Below are 14,798 nucleotides of genomic sequence, written 5' to 3' on the forward strand. Positions count from 1 at the left end.
ATGATGTGGCGCTTGTATACTTTATGTACTCGTATTGCAAGACTTTACTTGTTTAGAACAGTCACTACACTCTTGTAATGTCAGAGAGAGAAGAACCATCCGAAAGAAACTGAAAACTTCACTCTTTGACAGTTAATTCTTCTAAGATCTTTTTAAGCACCTGACCTTATTTAATTTGCCTGAGTTTGTTTCCTGTCCCCTCCGCTCCTTCCACCCTAACCCTTTTCCCCTTCCTTTCCTCAAGTTGCCTAGACCCTGTTTAGGTATGCGCGACTCACAACTACTAGATTAGCTTAGTTGTGATGTGTGTATACTGTATTGCAAGACATTGCTTGTATATCAAGTTAAAATTTAATAAAATGTTTTTTGCTTGGCTTGCAAAACATTTGCAAACCAAGTTATTTGCAATCCAAAGTTTTACTGTATATGATAGTTCTAGTTCAGTTTATTTCATATACCGCCAATATAAAACCAATGTTAAAATCTAAGCTGTTTGCAAAAAAAAAGGTAGGGGTAAAAAAACAACAACTTGTAGACTGACATGACAGTAACATTACAGATGTCACTGGAACATATGGGAAGAAAAGATAAGGGTTAATTACAATTAAAAAAAAAATCAAAGGGCAACAGAAATGTGAGATAAAAACGTAAGTAATGTTGGGGTAAAAAGTTCTTATTCATTTGGCCTATCCATTCTTAACACATTAGTTATCTACTGCATTGATTAGATGTTCATATAACTCCTATATGTAAAGCAACATGTTTTTCCATCCCGGCCTTTCAACCCTGTTTCTACCTCTGTCCTACACGTTTAGATTCTGATATAGTGCTTATCTCCAGCACCTCGGATTATTCCAACCTCCGTTGTTGCTGTAGCAAGATGAGGCATCTAGCACCTATTGGTGATGGATGGTTTATCTGTACGCATAGGTTTGCACATGAGAAATCAACTTATGTTTAAAAGAGTGCAGGAGCTGGCATTATATATTATGGTGGGGAAGTTACTCTGCTGTCAGGTGAAGAGCACTGAAACATAGTAGTGGTATCCAAGAGAGGAACAAAAGCTCAAGAAGCTACCTTGATTATAACACTTATTGTTTCTAATGTTTGGGCAATCACATCGACTCAACACGGCTATAGAAGATTGTGATATTGTCATTTGAAGCCTTCTTGTTTCTTGGAAGAATGCTATAAAATAATCTCACAGATTTGCAGTCCTGGACTTCTGACAGGCATATAGTGCTGAAACGCTGCTGCCATGTTAGGTTGATGTGATTGTCCAGATATTAAAAGTTATGATCAAGGTGGATTCTTGAGATTTTTGTTTCCTCACCGCTGCTGCTTTGTGGTTCTTTGTTTCATTGTGGGGACTAGTCTTTGTTTTACTGAAACATGCCATAAGGACAAGGCACTGGAGAAGGCCTCATGGCACTGAGGTAGGCCATGAAAAAAATTATAAAGAACATGGGGGAGAGAACAGGGGAGAGGCAGTGGGAAGAAGAAAGAACATACCTAAGCAATGATTCAGGCGCCAACCAACCCAATGTTTCAAGACCTTAAATACATACCATTCCTCCATTAGACACACTTACACTGGCTTTTGATGACCAAAAATTACCGGCTGGTCTGAGAGTGCTGGTATTGTGCAAAGTGTGTCTCGGACGTGAGTTTCTGGCTTATAGTAGTTTTGGGGGGGGAGGAAAAAATAATCTCAAAAGCACGCTTCTCAAGTGCGTGTATTAAAGGCGTGTTTTATGCGCACTTGTTGAAAGCCAATGCTTGCACCTCCCTTCCCTTCCCCTCCCTTTCATCTAATAGCGCTGGCATGCTTATGATTGACACAGACGTAGCATATAACTATAGCATGTTCCCTAGTCAGCAATCTATTTTCATTAAGTGATCACTTTTTGTGTATTGCGAAGCCATATTAGAGCATCAATCGCTCTACTAGTTTACATGGCAATTCAATATTAATGACCTTATTTTTATAGCCAGATCGGAGAATGAGCGATTGGCAGAAAACCACGTGGTGAGCTGTTTTGTGTATCGGGTCGGCAAATCTGATCGGCACTAAACGCCGGATTTTGTAGGCCTCTATCATGTTCCTCTCTTCTCGATGATGAAGAACCTCAGCCTCTTAAACCTTTTCTCATATGAATTGTTCCATCCCTTTAATCATTTTGATCACCCTTCTCTAATCATGTCTAATTACCCTTGTGTTTATGGGGGGAGTTGAGATATGGTCATTCATAATTGCACACAGTACTCGGAGTGCAGTCACCCCATGAAGCAATAGTGCAAGCAGCCGTTGGAGTGTGCTATTGCTGCCTATTAGTGAGGTGCAGTAGGTGTTTTCTGTGTTAGTCTCTACCGACAGTGCTAAGGTTTTGGTGGTTGGAGTTGGACAAATGTGAGATAAAATGGTGTCTCATGCATTTTCTGGTATTTTTTAATAACATGTCAAACCACCTTTTAAAATTAAGCCAAACTAAAACAATCCCAAAATCCTTATTTTTTGTGTGTGTTTGTCTTGGTGCTTGTTTGCCTCGTACTTGTTTGCTTCATAGTGCTTGTTCCTAAATGCTTGAAAACATATTTGTCTTCTCACATTCAGTTAAACACCTTGGGTGAAAAAGCTGATCACCTTGAGTGAATGAGCAGTGTGTGAAAGAAACACCTTTGTGTAAAAGTGGTGCTGTTTCATATGGCTTTATAGACTTCAGGCGCTTTGTGGGTGGTAGAGAAAAAATTTCTGGGAAGTCTTTTTTTTGTGAAGGCTTTTCTTCTCCACTTGTGGGAGCAACATATGTATCAGCCTCAAATGCTTGTTTCTCAGGTCCAGTTCACAATAGCTAATCACCAGAGCACAAATCAGGTTCTTGTTTTTAATTTTCTTGAATTCTGCTACATGCTGTGGTTACACTGATCAGTACTTGTGCTTAACTTGGTAAATGAGCTAGCTAGTTAGCGCAGTAGTAGTGTTATCCCAGGACAAGCAGGCAGGTATTCTCACTAGTGGGTGATGTCATCAGACAGAGCCCCGGTACGGACGTCTCACAAGCACGTGTTGCTTGTAGAAACTTAAAGTTTCTAGATGCCCGCACCGCGCATGCGCCGGTGCCTTCCTGCCCGGAGATCCGGGCGTGTCTCCTCAGTTCTTTCTTTTCCGCGGAGCTGAGAAGTTCAACTTCATCATGCGCTAGCTGAATTCAGTTAAATTTGCCTTCCTCGTCCGCGTTTTTGCTTTCTTTTAATTACAGTTAACAGTACTTTTCTTTTTCAGTAAAAAAAAAAAAAGAAGATTATTTCCTCCGGCGGGTCGAACGGGCCGGCCACGTGGCTCAGGCCCACTGGCTTCGACCTCGCGGCGGAGATTTTCCGGCCTATGTCCCGACCAATCACCGGGTTTAAAAAGTGCAGCAAGTGCCAACGCGCGATTTCACTCACGGACCCTCACTGGCGCTGTTTGCAGTGTTTGGGCCCTGACCACATCCCGAAATCGTGCAGGCCTTGCTCTACCCTTACGGCACGCTCATTCAAGCGGCGTTGCCTATTGTGGGAATCGATGTTCAAGATGGACGCAGCTAAGGATCCCTCAGCCTCCACTTCATCTGATACCTCCCCGGTTCGGGCGAAACCGGTATCGACCCCTCCTGCATCGAGTGCGGTGAAACCGGCATCGCTCACCCCGACACCATCCACGAGCTCGACGTCGGTGCCTGCCCCGGTCTCCTCGGTTCAGGTACCTCTTCCTTCCACAGTGCCACCAGTGGTCATCAAAGTGCCGAAAGCTACTAAGCAGAAGCACTCGGCCTCGAAGGAGCGCGATGTCCGTGCAGGAGGACCCCCTTTCGGTGCGGATCCCTCCTTATCGGCTTCGCTACGGTCCGTGCTGGAAGCTCAATTCGTTGAGCTCATGCAGACCATCGGACCCGGGCTCATCGCTGCCATACAGGGTGACCTCCCGGTACCGGTCCAAAGGGGCGGTCCGCCCCCTCCCCCTCCCCCACACCGTTCGACCTCGACAACCGACGAGGACGAACGGGGGAGGGCGGCGATGCCCACGCGGCAAGCCTCGCTTACCGATATGCTGCCATTAGAACCCATTACGCCTCCGCGCCAACATGGGACCAGACCTCCGATCGATACTCGAAGCCCTGGGCATAGTCAGGAAGAGTTCTTCCGTACTCCTTACCAGACTTGGGTAGCATCGCAAGAACCCGCATCGCAAACCCAGTTGCGATCCACCGCTTCCAGCCCTATCCACTTGGGGGCCTCGGGAGACCATGCGATGCACAGACGATCCCGATCCCCGTCCCGCCACCGAGACGGGCACCGATCGAGACACTCATCCTGGCACTCCTCACGCCATTCGGAGGTGTCACCGCAGAAAAAACTGCAACGTAGGGGATACTCCTCATCAGAGGTGTCCCCTCCGGGGGGCCCGGAGTACGAGGAGACATCGGTGCCCGATTCTCCTTGCCACTCCCCGATGTCCATGGACCTGGAGGCCTCCTCCTCCTCCAGCCCGTCCCACAGACCGACGCTGGCGGAACAATTGTCCTTCTCATCATTCCTCCGACAAATGGCGGATGATCTGGATGTGACCCTTGACACGGGCTCCCGATACTCCAAAGAGTATCTGGACACCATGCATTTACCTAACCCTCCAACGGAGTCGCTTCGGCTCCCCTTGCACAAATTACTGGACCAGACCTTCATGCAGTGCTTCGAAACACCGTATTCCATACCGGCGATCCCCAGCAAACTCGATGCTCGATACCGCATCGTGCACCATAAAGGGTTTGAGGGCCCTCAACTCTCCCACCAATCCCTACTGGTCGAGTCCTCCCTTAAACGCTCTCATCCCTCCCAGGTCTACGCCTCTGTACCGCCGGGCCGAGAGGGGAGAACGATGGACAAATTTGGTAGAAAATTCTACCAAAACTCCATGATGGCGTCACGGGTGCTAAACTACAATTTCTTTTTCTCTTCCTATCTGGAGTTCTTCTTGCCGGTGCTCCGCAAGTTCACTCCGTTCATAGACAACCAAGCTCGATTCGAGTTCGAGGAAGTGGTAGCCTCCCTCTCCCAATTACGCCTCCAGCTGATGCAATCCTCCTTCGATGCATTCGAACTCTCGGCACGCGCCGCCGTAAGCGCGGTAGCTATGCGTCGCCTGGCATGGCTCCGTACAATCGATATGGATCCCAACCTCCAGGACAGACTCGCCAACGTACCATGTGCTGGAGCTGACCTGTTCGATGAGTCTATCGAAACTGTTACCAAGAAGCTGTCGGATCATGAAAAATCTTTTCAATCCATCCTGCGGCCCAAACCCAAACCTCAACAGTCTCGACCTTCCAGGCCACCCCTGATTTACCAGCGGCGTTACATGCCCAGACAAACGCCTGCTGCGAGACAGCCTGCGAAGAGACAACCTCCCCAGAAGTCTCAGCAAAAACCTCAGCCACCGGCTGCACCTAAGGCTCCCCAGCCCTTTTGACGCCCCTCCCGGGAGCATAACCTCGGCCTCTCCCATAGGGGGCCGCCTCCATCTTTTTTACCATCGATGGGAGGCCATAACCACGGACCTATGGGTCCTCACCATCATAAGAGAAGGATACTCTCTTCAATTCCACCGGGTCCCCCCGGACCATCCTCCAAGAGAGTATCCTTCAAGCTCGACGCAGACCGCCCTTCTTCTTCAGGAAGTCCAAACCTTACTTCAGCTTCGGGCTGTCGAGCCGGTCCCGTCAGACCAATTGAACCGAGGGTTTTACTCCCGGTACTTCCTCGTCCCGAAGAAAACGGGCGACCTGCGACCCATTTTAGACCTTCGGGCCCTCAACAAGTTTCTGGTCAAAGAGAAGTTTCGCATGCTGACCTTGGCTTCTCTATACCCCCTCCTCGAGCAGAACAACTGGTTATGCTCCCTGGATCTCAAGGAGGCCTACACTCACATCCCCATTCACCCGGCCTCCCGAAAGTTCCTCAGATTTCGGGTGGGAAATCTGCACCTACAGTATCGAGTGCTACCATTCGGCCTATCTTCGTCCCCTGGTGCCTGGTGCCTGGTGGTAGTGGCCGCAGCACTCCGGGACAGGAGTCTACAGGTGTTCCCATACCTCGACGACTGGCTCATCAAGGCCCCGTCAGCCCCAGAGGTCACTTCGGCGGCCTTGGCTACAACCTACTTCCTCCAAAATTTGGGCTTCGAGATCAACTTTTCCAAGTCTCATCTACAACCCACCCAGTCCCTCCCCTTCATCGGAGCGGTCCTGGACACCACCCGACTCCGAGCATTCCTGCCCCTGCAACGCATGGAGTCCCTTCTTCACCTCTGCCAGGCGGTGTCTACTCGCCAAACTCTACCGGCGAGACAACTGATGGTGCTCCTGGGCCATATGGCCTCCACAGTACACGTGACACCTTTTGCCAGACTCCACCTCAGGATCCCCCAGTGGACCCTGGCATCACAGTGGAATCAGACGTCCGATCCACTATCCAAACACATCTCAGTCACACCTGCTCTTCGGCAGTCTCTACTTTGGTGGATGACCTCTTCGAATCTATCCAGAGGTTTGCTGATGCACTCTCCCCCCCATCAGAAAGTTCTCACAACCGATTCGTCGAATTATGCATGGGGGGCCCACCTGGATGGTCTCCGCACCCAAGGATTCTGGACCAGTGCGGAAAGACTACACCAAATCAATCTACTGGAACTCAGAGCCATCTTCAATGCGCTCCAAGCTTTCCAACATCTACTCCACGACATGGTAATCCTCATTCGCACAGACAATCAGGCCGCCATGTATTATATCAACAAGCAAGGAGGCACGGGCTCGGCCCTCCTTTGCCAGGAAGCTCTACGAGCCTGGGACTGGGCGGTGCGCCACAACGCCCTACTCAGAGCAGTATACATCCAGGGGGAGAACAACGTCTTAGCAGACAAACTAAGCCGTCTGCTACAACCGCATGAATGGACTCTCCATTCCAGCCCCCTTCACCAAATCTTCACGCAATGGGGGACGCCTCAGATAGACCTCTTTGCGGCTCCCCACAACTCCAAACTGCCTCAGTTTTGCTCCAGGATCTACACTCCTCATCGCCTCGAGGCAGATGCTTTTCTACTGAACTGGGGGAAACGATTTCTATATGCGTTCCCACCATTCCCGCTGATCCAGAAGACTCTGGTCAAGCTGAAACTCGAACGGGCCACCATGATTCTAATAGCTCCTCGGTGGCCCAGACAACCTTGGTTCTCCCTCCTACTTCAACTCAGCAGCAGGGAACCAGTACCACTTCCAGTGTTTCCTTCACTGCTTACTCAACATCAAGGATCACTACTTCATCCCAACCTGCAGTCTCTCCACCTGACAGCTTGGTTCCTCTCAACGTAACCCCTCACCAATTCTCACAAGAAGTGAGGGAGGTCTTGGAAGCTTCCAGGAAGCCCGCCACTCGACAATGCTACTCCCAGAAATGGACTAGATTCTCCTCATGGTGTGTTTCTAAATCAAAGGAACCTCAGCGAGCTTCCTTATCCTCCGTGCTGGACTATCTCCTACACCTATCTCAATCTGGGCTCAAGTCCACTTCCATACGAGTCCACCTGAGCGCTATTGCGGCGTTCCACCAGCCCCTACAAGGGAAACCCCTCTCGGCCCATCCAGTGGTCGCCAGATTTATGAAAGGACTCTTCCATGTTAACCCTCCTCTCAAACCACCCCCAGTAGTTTGGGACCTCAATGTAGTCCTTTCCCGTCTCATGAAGCCCCCGTTTGAACCACTCAACAGGGCCCCTCTTAAGTACCTCACCTGGAAAGTGCTTTTTCTTGTAGCCCTTACGTCCGCTCGCAGAGTCAGCGAACTCCAGGCATTGATGGCGGATCCACCATTCACAGTATTCCATCATGACAAGGTGGTCCTACGCACTCACCCGAAATTCCTGCCTAAGGTGGTCTCCGAATTTCATCTCAACCAATCCATTGTACTTCCAGTATTCTTCCCTAAGCCCCATTCTCACCACGGAGAATCGGCCCTTCACACTCTAGACTGTAAACGTGCCTTGGCTTTCTACCTGGATCGCACCAAGCCACACAGAACCACTCCTCAACTTTTTGTCTCCTTCGATCCTAACAAGTTGGGAAGACCCGTATCAAAGCGCACCATCTCTAATTGGATGGCGGCTTGTATCTCTTTCTGCTATGCCCAGGCTGGATTATCACTTCCTTGTAAGGTCACAGCCCATAAGGTCAGAGCAATGGCAGCCTCAGTAGCATTCCTCAGATCAACACCAATCGAGGAAATTTGTAAGGCTGCCACCTGGTCCTCGGTTCACACATTCACCTCACATTATTGTCTGGATACTCTCTCCAGACGGGATGGACAGTTTGGCCAAACAGTATTGAAAAATTTATTCTCTTAAGTCGCCAACTCCCCCTCCATCCCACTGAGGTTAGCTTGGAGGTCACCCACTAGTGAGAATACCTGCCTGCTTGTCCTGGGATAAAGCAATGTTACTTACCGTAACAGTTGTTATCCAGGGACAGCAGGCAGCTATTCTCACGTCCCACCCACCTCCCCTGGGTTGGCTTCTCAGGCTAGCTACCTGAACTGAGGAGACACGCCCGGATCTCCGGGCAGGAAGGCACCGGCGCATGCGCGGTGCGGGCATCTAGAAACTTTAAGTTTCTACAAGCAACACGTGCTTGTGAGACGTCCGTACCGGGGCTCTGTCTGATGACATCACCCACTAGTGAGAATAGCTGCCTGCTGTCCCTGGATAACAACTGTTACGGTAAGTAACATTGCTTTTTGTGCCACAATGGAGGTGATCTGAATATGGTTTCTTATACCAGTGGTCTGCCCCTTAGTTTTGGTTTAGGCTGTGGAGGCAGAATTTAAAGTACTAGATTTGGAAGAGGAGGAGGTGAGAGGCAGTTTCACTTGTCGCATGTTGGGGACACTCACACAAAAATTCTATAACCAGCGTCTAAACTGCCGTGAGAACCATAAGTCCCTTGAGAACTTACGGCAGTGTTTCGGTCAGCGGCAGAGGGGGGGGGGGGGGGACGGGAGTTCTAAAAGCTCGCTTCTGCATGTGCTGGACTGGGTGCGCTGCTGGTTTCTGACATCGGCAGGAGGGGCTCAGACAGGATACACCGCTGGACCACCAGGGAAAATGTACGCGGGAAGGGTTACAAAATAGTTAGTACAGTACTGTATACAATACTGTATTAACATAGGCCGACTTACGACCGAATCAACTTACGACCTATCAGTTGGAACCGATTGCGGTCGTAAGTCGACGACTACCTGTACTGTTGAACCTTTTTAGTTTGGTTTTTTTTTTTAATTTTCCTTGTTTAGTAGTGGAAGATGCTGTTAATAAACTCTAGATCTGTGCTGCTAATTATATTGGTGAGTCGACATTTACTGTACTCTCATAAGAACATAAGAATTGCCGCTGCTGGGTCAGACCAGTGGTCCATCGTGCCCAGCAGTCCGCTCCCGTGGCGGCCCCTAGATCAAAGACCAGCGCCCTAACTGAGACAAGTCCTACTTGTGTACGTTCCGGTTCAGCAGGAACTTGTCTAACTTTGTCTTGAATCCCTGGAGGGTGTTTTCCCCTATAACAGCCTCCGGAAGAGTGTTACAGTTTTCCACCACTCTCTGGGTGAAGAAGAACTTCCTTACGTTTGTATGAAATCTATCCCCTTTCAATTTTAGAGAGTGCCCTCTCGTTCTCCCTACCTTGGAGAGGGTGAACAACCTGTCTTTATCTACTAAGTCTATTCCCTTCAGTATCTTGAATGTTTCTATCATGTCCCCTCTCAGTCTCCTCTTTTCAAGGGAGAAGAGGCCCAGTTTCTCTAATCTCTCACTGTATGGCAACTCCTCCAGCCCCTTTATCATTTTAGTCGCTCTTCTCTGGACCCTTTCGAATAGTACTGTGTCCTTCTTCATGTACGGCGACCAGTGCTGGATGCAGTATTCCAGGTGAGGGCGTACCATGGCCCGGTACAGCGGCATGATAACATTCTCTGATCTGTTCATGATCCCCTTCTTAATCATTCCTAGCATTCTGTTCGCCCTTTTCGCCGCCACCGCACATTGCACGGATGGCTTCATTGACTTGTCGACCAGTACTCCCAAGTCTCTTTCCTGGGGGGGGGGTCTCTCCAAGTACCGCCTTGGACATCCTGTATTCGTGTATAAGATTTTTGTTACTGACATGCATCGCCTTACACTTATCCACGTTGAACCTCATTTGCCATGTTGCAGCCCATCTCTCGAGCATGTTTATGTCACGTTGCAGATCTTCGCAATCCTCCTGCGTCTTCACTACTCTGAATAACTTCGTATCGTCCGCAAATTTAATCACCTCACTCATTGTACCAATTTCCAGATTGTTTATAAATATGTTGAAAAGTACGGGTTCAAGCACCGAACCCTGAGGAACTCCACTGTTGACGCCTTTCCAATACGAGTATTGTCCATTTACCCCCACTCTCTGCTTCCTATCCACCAGCCAGTTTTTAATCCATGTCAGTATTTCACATTCAATTCCATGGCTCGTGATTTTTCGAAGTAGTCGTTCGTGCGGAACCTTCTGAAAATCCAGATGTACAATGTCGACCGGGTCACCCTTGTCTATCTGCCTATTTACTCCACTTGAAGCAAGTTCATCAAGCGAGATCTTCCTTTGCTGAAGCCATGCTGGCTAGTCCTCATCAGATCGTGTCCGTCAAGGTGCTCAATGATGCGGTCCTTTATCAGCGACTCTATCATCTTTCCCGGTACTGAGGTCAGGCTCAACGGTCTGTAGTTTCCTGGATCACCCCTCAAACCTTTCTTGAAGGTCGGCGTAACATTTGCCACCTTCCAGTCTTCCGGAATCCTTCCCGATTTGATCGACAGATTGGTTATTAGTTGAAGCAGTTCAGCTATAGCCCCTTTCAGTTCCTTGATTACCTTCGGATGGATGCCATCCGGTCCCTGGGATTTATCAGTTTTAAGTCTTTCAATCTGCCTGCATACCTCTTCTAGACTGACCGTCAACCCTGTCAGTTTCCCATCTTCGTTTCCCTCGTATAGCCTGTCAGCTTCCGGTATGTTGTGTATATCCTTTTCGGTAAATACAGATGCAAAAAATGTGTTCAGTTTGTTGGCGATGACTTTGCTTTAGCACTCCCTTTATTCCATGGTCATCCAACAGCCCCACCACTTCCTTCGCGGGTCGTTTCCCCTTTAATATATCGAAAGAACAGCTTGTATTTTTTTTTTGCCTACTTGGCTATTTTTTCCTCCTAGTCTCTTTTGGCCCTTCTTACTGCCTTATGGCACCTGCTTTGATGCTGTTTGTGCTTTTTCCAGTTTTCGTCCGTTTTTGACCTTTTCCATTCTTTAAACAAAGTCTTCTTGTCTCTGATCGCTTCCTTTACCGCTACAGTGAGCCACGCCGGTTCCTTGTTCTTTTTCCTCTTGGATCCCTTGTTGATACGTAGTATAAATAGATTTTGCGCGCCTCTTTGTGTCCTTAAAAAGGGACCAGACTTAAATCTTTTATTGATAATGACAGGAGTCGCCATTCAGCATATCACAAGTAATTGGAAAAACTACAGTAGACTCAATTATAATTTCTGGTGGAACTCATTAGGTCACATATATAAAAGGGAACTATAAGAATTTTAATAAAATTTGAGAGCCATTAACTTCTTATTGTAATGAGTAAATACCATTTACTATTGAAATATACACCGTCTAATGTTAGGAAGGGGGAGGCTTTATATATTAATATTCATATTGGGAAAATAATAGAGGAAACGATGGGAGGGGAGAGTGGTAATTTATGTATTATAAGATAAAATAGAAAGATTGTCAAGTGATGTATTTAATTGTATTGTTTTAATGTTTGTACACTTGATGTAAGATTGAAAATGAATAAAGAATTAAAAAAAAAAAAAAAAAGGGACCAGACTTGCTCTAGCATCTTTACAGTGCTTATCCTCTTCTTAATCTTCTTCTCCATGGTTTCTTTTTCCTTACTCCGCTCTACAGTGATAAATCGGAAACACATTGGTTTTCCAGTTCTACTTTAAATGGACAGTATAGTTCAGTTATCTGTATTGAGCTATTGAATTTAGTTCAGACACTTAACTGATTCTTTCTGTGAAGGACACCTGCTTCTGAATTGGTAAGGGTCATTCCATGTCAAGTGGACCAATTTTGAAAATCGTCCACACTTAACCTCCTTCAAATTGAATAAAATTTTGTATGGACATTCACTAGGGTCTCAAACTAAAATCATGCAAAATTTTTCGACTGGATCTCTATTAGTTCGAGACTTACAGGCAGCTGAATGGAGGTCCACCTTCAGAGTTCCACACTCCACATAACACAAAACATCCACTTTGTACAAGCACTGCAGCCCAACAAAACCTGTCAGGGGACTGAAATTTTTTGGGGATTAGTACAACCTGTGGTACTAAGATCCTGTTCAAAGTCTGGAACCCAACATGAGTTTGCCTCCCTTTTTATGGGCCAGGAAACTATGTCAGTGCAATAGAATGGCTGGCTGATTGAAGAGCTCCTCATACTCAGCAGTTATTTTTGAATATATTATTAGTTTATTTTTAAAAAAAATTTAAAGAAAGTGCTGAAATGGCTTCATTAAAACAAACAAAACTAGAAAATTATTTTTCTACCGGAGTTAAAGCAAAGAGATTGAAGCCTGAGTCGGTAATAGCTGCTCAAGTTCCCTTACCGAAAGAGAGTGCAGATCCTGTATCGGTGGATATTCTGGAGGAACTTCGGGTGATTAAATCAATGTTAAAAGATAACGCAGAAAATATGGCAGCTATGAGAGAGGAGATTTCTACTGTTACTAAGCAGCTGGAGATATCTAATCCAAGGGTGGATCAGTTAGAGTCCCGCATTGAGAAAATGGAAGTGGACCAGAGGCAGTGCAAAAAAGATCACGCTAAGCTTAAGGACCTGCAAAAACGTATGGAAGCTTATGAGGATTACTCTCGTAGATGTAATGTTAGGATCCTTGGGATGGCTGAAGGATCGGAAGGAAAAGACTGTGTCACCTTTTTAGAAAATTTGCTGCCAAATTTATTTTCAATTTCAACGAAGTTTCCGTTTGAAATAGAATGTGCACACAGAATTCCTGTGAGGCAGTTAAATGGGCAGCCTAGACCAAGACCTATAATATTAAAACTTCTCAGATTTCAGCATGCAATTGAAATTTTGCAGCTTGCCAAAGAAAAAAAGAAAATAGAATATAAAAATTCAGCTCTTATGTTTCTTCCTGATTTTGCCCCCAAAACAGCTGAAAAAAGAAAACAGTTTTTATTATTGAGACCCCAATTACAGCAATTAGGGGCAAGATATGGTCTCTTTTATCCTGCTTACATGAGGGTAACTCATGATAATCATACTATAAAATATGATGATCCTATTAAACTTCAACAATATATTGAAGGCTGTGAAAATCGTATGGAATAGGATACTATCCAAGATTTAAACAAAAACTGCTATGATTTGTTACTAACTTCTTCAATTTGTTTGAATCCAAACTAGTTCAATCCAAACTAGTTTGTAGCAGAAATGTTTTAACTGCTATTACAACTTCATCATATAATACGAGACTTTTAATTTGCCTGAATTGTAATTTCATTGAAGCATTTTAACATTCAAAGGAAGAGTCCTGAAGAAAGACTTTTTACAAAGTTCTATTAATTTTTTGAGCATTTTTTCTGTTGTCTTTCCTGTGGTTTTAACAAGACTGACTTTCCTGGGGAATTAACAAGTCTTTGAGGTCGACTGGTTCTGTGGTTTTGCAACTTCTTATGAAACCTAATATTGATTTGACAAGCTTATCCTGGAAATTTTGTTCTGGTCATTAATTTTTTGAAATCTAATTCTATTTTTTCTGATGTTATGGATTAACAGATGATAGATGTTTATTTGATTTATTAATTATAATTTATATATCTTTTTTAATATTATGGCAGATACTTCCATAATAACATAAATAATATAGAGATATGAGTTTTATTTTTATTTTATTTTTTTTATCCTCTAGCTGTAACATTAGTGTTTAGTAAAGATGATTTGAATCTTTTCTAAGTTGAGAAATGGATTACTTTTATCTTTAGATATGATTTTCTTCTAGTGTGACAAGTATTTAGTATTTATATAATATTTATTCTTATATGTTCTTTGTTTGCTGATTTTAGGTTTTTATTTTATTATAAAATTTATAATGAGGGAATGAATGGATATGAATTTTAAAGGTTGGGAAGATTTGGAATTTTTATTATTTTAATGTTCATTTATATTCTGGATATCTAGTAATAATCATTTTATTTAATCATTTAGTCTTCATTTTTAATATTTATTAATTTTTCTAAATTTGTTACGTTTTGGTTGAATAGGATGATAATTTTATATAATAATTTCTACTGTCTCTAATTTTAGATAATATAAATTATATAATTTAATATATTAATTTTAACATTTCATATTTCAATATTTATTATTTTAATATTTTATTGGTATCTATTAATCATAAACATTAATTTATTTATTCATTTAGTTTTTTATATTTGGTATTTATTAATTTTTGTGATTTTTGTTTTGTTTGGATAAGTTGGAAATTTTATATAATAAGTTTTAATGTCTAATGAAAAATGATATTAGTTATATAATATAATTTATTATTTTTAAGATTTCATTTTATGGTAATTTTAAGTAATGATTTTAATTTAATTCATTATTTTAAG

At 44.7% G+C, this 14,798-nt stretch overlaps 1 protein-coding gene across 7 annotated transcripts in view; it reads left to right on the forward strand.

Annotated features, from left to right (window-relative positions):
- Window positions 1-14,798, forward strand: part of TRIO (trio Rho guanine nucleotide exchange factor) — an 830,868-nt gene that overhangs the window by 365,150 nt on the left and 450,920 nt on the right. The window lies entirely within an intron of this gene.

This window comes from Geotrypetes seraphini, chromosome 2 (genome assembly GCF_902459505.1).
Source record: "Geotrypetes seraphini chromosome 2, aGeoSer1.1, whole genome shotgun sequence".
NCBI lineage: Eukaryota > Metazoa > Chordata > Amphibia > Gymnophiona > Dermophiidae > Geotrypetes > Geotrypetes seraphini.